At 36.4% G+C, this 8,380-nt stretch overlaps 1 pseudogene; it reads right to left on the bottom strand.

Moving 5' to 3' along the window:
* Nucleotides 1-4,223: 4,223 nt before the first annotated feature.
* Nucleotides 4,224-7,043, bottom strand: LOC113313343 (annotated as a pseudogene).
* Between the last annotated feature and the right edge of the window lie 1,337 nt (nt 7,044-8,380).

The raw sequence follows: 8,380 nt of genomic DNA, 5'->3' as shown, positions 1-8,380 counted from the left end.
GGGTTGGGAAAGGTGTTCAATTTTTCATGATTCCAGGAGTGGGATATTGGGTCGATGATATCTGCTACCATTTGGACTGGGTAGCATTGCGTTGGATCGAAATTGGTAGAGTGTGGAATCCAATTAGCCTCTATCGGAGTTGATAATCCATTTCCAATATGATGGAAAATTAAGTTTTGAATGGTAGGGATAATTGATGCGAATTGTCTCCATTGAGGACTAGAAGAGGAAGGAATGGTAATGCTTGCTTGTAGAATTGGTTGTTCATTGAGGTATTTTGCACTGAAAATACTTCCGCATATAGAATTAGGTTGTTCATGCGAATTCCAGATTCCTTTCAATAGAAGGGTTGTATTATGATCACTGCTTTTCCTTATCCCTAATCCTCCTTCAGCTAATGGCTTTGTTGTTTTATCCCATCCTATAGGGTGTAGTTTTTTTGTCGTTGAGTCATGTCCCCAGAAAAAATTCCTGGTTATACGATCTATTTGTTTGTGTATATTTTTGGGAAGTTTTTGTGTTTGCATTATATGATTTTTGGTAGGGGTTAGGGATGTTTTGATGAGGAGGAGTCTTCCTGCTGGGGTTAGGCATTTTGTCATCCATCCTTTTGCTTTTCTAGCCAATCTTTGTAGGAGAGGAGCGAAGGTGTGATTTGCTGCTTTTCCTTGTTTAAACTGTATGCCTAGATAGGTTGGCGGTTTTGATGTGGTCGGCATATTAAAGAATTGTTGAAGATAACTTTTTTGAATGGATCTAAATTAGTATGGTGGATGATTACTGATTTGGCAGTGTTAATTAATTTCCCTGCAGAGGAGCTATAGGCATGTATAAGTGTTTTAAGGTGATGGTTACTTTGAGTTGACGCTTTAAAAGTTATCAGAAGATCATCTGCATACATTAGGTGAATTATGGGAGGTGCTTTTTGTGAAATGTTAATTCCTGGAACTAATTTTTGGTTTTGAAGGTTTCCCAGGTTTGTGGATAGGATTTCAGCACAGATGATAAAAATATAAGACGACAGTGGGTCTCGTTGTCTGATGCCTCTACTTGGGGTGATGTATCCATGAGGTGTACCATTAATTTTGATGGAGCAAGTAACTGTTGTGATGCACATCATAATGTAGGCTATAAAGGCTGATGGGAATCCAAGTTTTGTGAATGAAGTTTTGATGAATCCCCAGTCTAGGCTGTCATAGGATTTTTGGATATCTAGTTTGAGATCTATTTTTGGATCTTTGGTGGGTTTTGAGGTTCTAATGTTATGAAAGAGTTCTCCAGCAATGGCTATATTGTCGTGTATTGATCTTTGCAGAACAAAAGCACTTTGGAAAGGGCTTATTAAAAAGGGGAGAATAGGTCTAATCCGGTTGACTAATATTTTTGAGATGATTTATATGTGACTTTGCAGAGTCCTATTGGCCTGAATTGTGAAGGTTTTGAAGGGTGGTCGACTTTAGGTATTAGTGTTATGTTTGTGTGATTCATGAGAGGGTGCATATTAAGGTTATTGAAGAAAGCTTTAACCATCGCTATCAATTGAGGGTGAGTTGTATCCCAGAAAACTTTAAAAAACTTACTTGTATAGCCATCTGGACCTGGAGCACTTTCAGAATTTATGGAGAAAAGTGTTTGTTTGATTTCTGCTGTAGTTACTTCCTTCGTAAGTTGGTCTGATTGTCTAGGAGTCAATCTTGGTCTGATGTTTGTGAATAGATCTTCATTTATTACTGTCGGTGGAGCCGTATATTGCTGAGAGTAGTGTTCTAGGATGAGTTGAATAACGTCTTCCTATTTGCTAATCCAGTTGTTTTGTGAGTCTTGTAGTTGTTGTATATTGTTACAAGCTCTGTGAATGGTAGCTTTAGTATGGAAAAAAGTTGTGTTAAGATCGCCCGATTGAAGCCACTGAATTCTAGATCTTTGTTGCCAATATGTTGCATGACATTGTAATAATTCTTCATGTTCTATTCTCAGTTGTTTTTCTTGAATCAGCCAAAGTTCTAGATCTGATCCAGTTTGGGAAGCACATTGGTGTTGGGCGTTCTTTATCTTGGCTGTTGATTCCTTGATCTTAGTTGGTAGGTGGCCAAAGGTTTCCTTGTTCCATTTTAGGAGAGTTTGTCCTGTTGTGATTAGCTTTAGCTGTAGGTTGAGAGAGGTTCATTATCTTGTTGTTGTTCCCAAGCCGATTCGACTATCTGTTTGAGTTGGGGATGAGAGAGCCAGAGGTGTTCGAATTTGTAATTTTTTGTTCCTTGCCAGTCTATTGCTTTCTTTTGTAGTATTATCGGGGCATGATCAGATGCTATTCTAGGAAGGTGAGTAAATGCTGCATGTGGGTTTGCTGTCCTCCATAGATGAGTTGCTAAAGCCCTATCTAATCTTTCTAGGATATTATCTTGCCATATTTGGTTGTTTGTCCAAGTGTATGGGTCTCCTCGGAATCCTAAATCTATAAAACCTATCTGATCCATTAGGGTGAGAAGAGGTTGAGATTGAGCAAATGTTACTTGCCTTCCTCCTTTTTTTCTGATTGATTTAAGACGTCGTTGAAATCTCCTATTAATAGCCAGGGTGTAGACGGGTCAATATTGTTGAAGATTGTTGGAAATTCTTGCCAAAGATTTTTCCTTATATCCGGATGTGGAGGGCCATAGATACCCATGAAGAACCATGGTTGTTCCGAAGGCGATGGTGTAACTTTTGTGTGGATGTAATTTTGAGATTGAAGTAATATTTGGATATTTAGATTATCTTCCCACATTAAGCAAATTCCCCCTCGTCTTCCAATTTTTGGGATATTGAAGTAATTATTGAATTGAAGGGATTGTGCTAATTTTCTTATGTGTTGATCGTTAGCAAGTGTTTCAGATAGAAATAGGATGCTAGGTTTTTGAATATTAACTAGTCCTTTTAAATGTTGAATTGAGGATGGTAGGTTTATGCCTTGACAATTCCAAGCAAGGATATTCATAGTGAATAGGACTAACTAGATTTGTGTGAGATATTTTTGGTGGGCTTTGCGGTCTGAGGTTAGGGAAGTTTAAGAAAGATTTTGAAGATAGGTTCAATGGGCTTTTGAAGAGATGGAATATTTAGGTTTAATAGGGCTTTAAGAGTAGAGAAGGCTTATTGAGGAATAAGAAAAGAAATGGTTAGACTAAGAATATGAACCTTTTAAGAGAAAGTAAATCACAAATCCAAGTGAAGGAGAAGGAAAAACTAGGGGATTTTAAAGGTGTTATATCAGCCAAACCAGTATTCTGATCAGTTGCTTATTAAACAGAGAATGCTTCAAAACAAACATTATACAAAGTAATTACTTATTACACAGAGAATGCTTCAAAACAAACACTATACAGAGAAGAAATATAGGATTGAATATAATAGATGTGAATACATTTTAAGCGTACAATATAGACTTATGTTTCAATATCACAATACAGACTTATATTATAAATACAATTTAGGTACCAAGCAGAGAGATGTGAATATACGTTAATAGTACAAAATAGACTTAAGTATCAAAATGAGAATATGTTAAAATCACAAGAATAGATCAATGAAAAGGATACTTTAGTTTTCTGGTAAAATTAAGATGGTTTGTAACACTATAAATCAGAATTCAGAAAACAGGACAGATTAAAATGTATTCAACATGATTCAACATGCTCTGAGATGATTCAACATGGTTTGTAAAATTAAGATGGTTTGTAACGCTCTGAGATGATTCAACATGCATCACTACTCTCTGGAAAGTAATTTTCTTTGTTCAGTTCTTCATATTCACACCCGACCCCCCTAACTTTTTCGGCAACTTCATTTTCAACGTTGGAAGTTGGAACCATATCAATTTTTGTTTTTCAAATTTATGTGAAAATTTATGCAGAATCTAAACATTCACAAAAAATTTCTGGCTTTAGATTAGCACAATACAGACGGATATAAATCTGTTACAAATAGATACTGATAGATTAAAAGTCTAATATCAGCACCTACTCTAATACAACCTTGCTAGTTTGGGGCCTAGTGGGTTTATTTGGGGCCTATGGTTTTCTCCATCCACCCAATAGAGAAGGATAAGGGATGTCTAAAATGTATTAAAATACTAAATTAGCCGAAAACACATTAAAATAGAATTTATTCAATCTGATTCCTTATATAGATGACTATAATGTGAGTGCAAGCACAAGCTTTTCACAACACCCATACATCTTAGAGGGAAATTAAACATAAAAACCACAAAATCAACTAACACAATCAACAATTATTGGTGCTTGAAAGAAAAAACAAAGTAGCTCGCGGAAACCAAATGGTTAAAGACGGAGAGCTATCTAGTAGTCGTTAAATTGGCTTTTCTGCAGTTCTTTCTGATCTCTCCATTAGAACCGGTAAGTGGACTGATATCACCCATCTTAATCATGGCAGCGGCGAAATCAGCTTTAAATGTGGGTTGTTACTATAAATACGTACTTGAGAATCGGTAGATCCACCATTGAATAGTTCTTGATCGGAATGAAGCAGACTTTTCTTGTTAACAAGATTTTTGAAATAGTTGTTGTCGAATGCGATGGGTGTTTGAACATCTAAAGGTGCAAGGTTATTATCACCCGATGATGCGCTTGGACAATTCTTTTTTCTTGTTGTTGCGAATGAACTATCTATATTTGTTTCATTGTATATTCTTGTTCGGAAATTTGTACACCTTGCTTGCCCAATCGTATGTGCACCTACATGCATGGGGTAAGATCAATATCATCGTATCCAGGAAAGAAAATAATCTTAAATACTCCCTCCGTCCCACTATTAAGTGACCTACTTGAAGTTTGCACAAATTTTAAGGCAAGCAAGGAAAAAGAGATTTTTAAGCATTTTTTACAATTATATCCTTATGGATAATAATTAATGAAATTTTGAAATGATTTATCTCTCAAACTACACCACGGATGTTCGCAAACTTTATACCATTGAAAAGCATTTTAAAACACCTACGTAACGAATATAAACATGCCTATCAAATTATGCATATTTCTTATATTTCTTATAATCAATTAAAAGGATAATTTTAGAAATATCTCCTTGTTTAGTGATATAGGTCACTTAATGATGGGAAAAAATTAAAAAACCAAATAGGTCACTTAATGGTGGGATGGAGGGAGTACAAAAATCTCACGGACTCTCGGGGGTAAGATCTTAAAGACGTCGTTGGGCTCCAAAAACCATGGTTCAGAATTCTTTGAGAGCAACTGCAATGGACGAGTAAACCCAAATTTTTACTCGAGTGGGCTGGCGTAGTGGGACGGACCATCGATCAAAATTTGATCAAAGAGTAAAATCCAGACCAAATTTGGTCGGCGATCAAGACCAAATCCAAATATAGTCGGACGTTAATATAATCTCCGCTACACATCGGGCGTTGATATAATCTCCGCCATTCATCGCGCGTTGGTATAGTTAACGTCCAACGAACAAGCGTGCATATAAACTTCGCCTGAATGGGGTGCTGGTAAAGATAACGCCCGATGGGGCGTTCATAAACTTAACGTGCGAAATGAGGCGTTTATATACTTAACGCCCCACTCCATTTTCAAACTTTAAAACTTTAAAACTTTTGAAACTTGCATGGGGCAGGCTTTATACCTCCGCCCCATTATTATTTTATTTTTTTTTGTTTTTTGAAGCGTATACTATACCAACGCCCCACGTCGGGCGTTATCTTTACCAACGTCTGATCCCAGGCGTAATCTTTATCAACGCGCGACCAAATTTAATCTGCAACCGCTACGCCACACGACGGACTAAACCCAAATTTGATCTTTTTTTTAGTCTTTGGTCTTTGGTTATACTCGCACCACTGTGGACGCCCTGAATATGCATATGTAGGGAAAAGTTATTTATTTACTGATAAATACATACCAGATAGAGCAATCATGTCTTTAGTGGATAGACCCACTTTCGAGAAGTCCTATATAATAGTACTAAGGCTTGAAGTTGGTAGAGGAATTGCATTATTAGCAGCAGACTGGCTAGCAGTTGTTGCATCTTTTCTTCCAAGTTTTACATTCCAACTACGACCTCCAAGCTACAAAAACAATATTAAAAAGAAATCGTTGATATACTGAGAAATAGTATGCAACAGCAAGAAATGTAAATACCAGTTAGTTCTGTATTTTTACATACAATGGCTACGGAATCTCGTGCTGCAATGGCCAAGATATCAGCACATGAAACAACTCCAGGGCAAGCTTTCTCAACCGCGGTTTTAATATTATCGACCACATCAAATCCTCTGGCAGAATTCTTGTTAGGGACTGCGTTTTTCTAACCCGTGAAACTCGAAGTGTCGTCAAGTAATACTGATCCATCACATCCCTACAAGAAAATTATTACAACATTATTAGCTCGTCTAACTCTTGTAAATGCTTAAACTAATATGCTTTTCTGACTCTTGTAAATGCTTTATGCTTTCAACTTTGCTCGTCTAATCAGTACTACTGCGGCACAGCCTAATTGTAGACATTTGTTAACTTTATACATTCAGTGCTTATTTAATTACGTTTGATAAAAACAGTTCTACCTAGGTAGCCTAATTAAATATGATATCAATATTGACTTAGGATTACCACAGGTAAGAATGATGGTTTTTATATGTTGAAATCATTGACAAGGGATAAGATATGCAAGTGAAGACCATGCATGCAAAGACACCAAAATATTAATGTAAGATGATGCTGAAATTGCATGCATAGAGAGACATGTTAGATAATCACATTGACAAAGCAGTCATGGAAATGTAAGCGAAGGAGAGCAGCGCCAGCTCGCTTTTCTTTTGATATTGCAGACTGAACGGAAGCTTTCACTTTAGTAAGGACATTAGGACAAGTTTTGGAGTAGTAAGTAGTGGAAAGTTGAGCACGAGAACTACCAGAGAAGAACACAAGGAGAAGAGATAGTATTACTACAAGCATGGAAGGAAAAGAAGAAGCCATTAGAAGTAGTGCTTAACTAAGCTCTAGTATGATTATTATAAAGATTAAGAGTGATTATAGGTAGATAGGTTGTGGTGATGAAAATGAGTTGGAGATAGAGATATTTATAGGGAGGGAAAGTTTGAGATGTTTGGCAGTTGACACCGGCATGTTCACCTAATACAATTCAATATATTCTTGCAGGGAATAGGAATTAGACTGTTCACATTTAACTGTTCGCAGAAAAAATGCGCAAGATTGTTACATATTGTTGGTGATTTGTGAAACATGGTCAATTTTAAAGATCATTCAGATGTAGTAGGTATTCATCCTAATTTTTCAAACATGGCCGGTTTCTTTTCTGAAATCACTTTGCATAAGTCAAAAGGCTATTTTCTAAAACAAGTATTAACAACTTAAAAAGAGTTTCCCTTCTGGCTCCTCTAGTCTACATATGATACATGCTCTCACAATCTGACTCGGCAGACCAAAGGGCTGCCATGTCATGGAATTTGTGTTCCATTGTCGAAAACCTTTAGTAAAATTGTTACGTCATCGAGATTCTATATTGTATGTTCGATATCAACAAATTCTGCATCAACACCTGCTTAAAATCTCAATTGTTTGTTATAATGGCAGATGAGTTGGTACTGTTAAGGGTGCATTCTAGTAGCAAAACAGCTAATGAACAAAAGCACAAGTAACGGACAAATTACTAATTGATTTACTTTGTCTACTATCCGAATCTAAACTAATCGGGGGGTCTAAATTATCTGTTGTAACAGTAAGTCAATAAAGCTAGCTACGCAGAGTAGGCTGTGTAGCTTACGCTATTAGTTACTCACCAAGGAAGTACGACTGTACGAGTGCTTTATGTCTTAGAGATTGACTTTTCAAAGCTTAGAATTGAAGTAAGAATAACGTATGTTTCTTTTTTTCTTTGTTTTTTTTTACTTTTCCACTTTGTTTTGCAACTAAAACGAATGACAAAGTCGTCATGCGGGAAGTTTCTTATGAAGTCAGCTTACTGCTTACTCTAGGTTCGTTAATAACAGAGTAGTTGCGGTGGGTGGTTGTTAGCATGCTTAGCACTTATTCATGCAGATGCAGCTTATATGGAGTTCATTCTTTTACTTTTTTGTTAGACCAATGTAATTCATCTTCATATCTAATCTTTCCCATGCTAAAAAAAAAAAAAAAAAAAACTTTCCGTCATTGAAAGTTTGAAACTTTCTTGTCCTTCTCTTCTTTTTGGGTAATAAACTAATAATATATTATAGAAATAGAACTCATGTTGCATCGAGAGAGCCCTAGCCTTTGGATCCTTTTAATAGTCGGTCCCAATGACCAGCTCGTGCGTTTCTAATTCTCATGGTGTGAAATGGCGATAGTGTTTAGATTCTCTGCCT

This window comes from Papaver somniferum, chromosome 9 (genome assembly GCF_003573695.1).
Source record: "Papaver somniferum cultivar HN1 chromosome 9, ASM357369v1, whole genome shotgun sequence".
NCBI classification, from domain to species: Eukaryota; Viridiplantae; Streptophyta; class Magnoliopsida; order Ranunculales; family Papaveraceae; genus Papaver; species Papaver somniferum.
The sequence above is the reverse complement of the archived record's forward strand: the minus strand, read 5'-3'. Positions and strand labels throughout refer to the sequence as shown.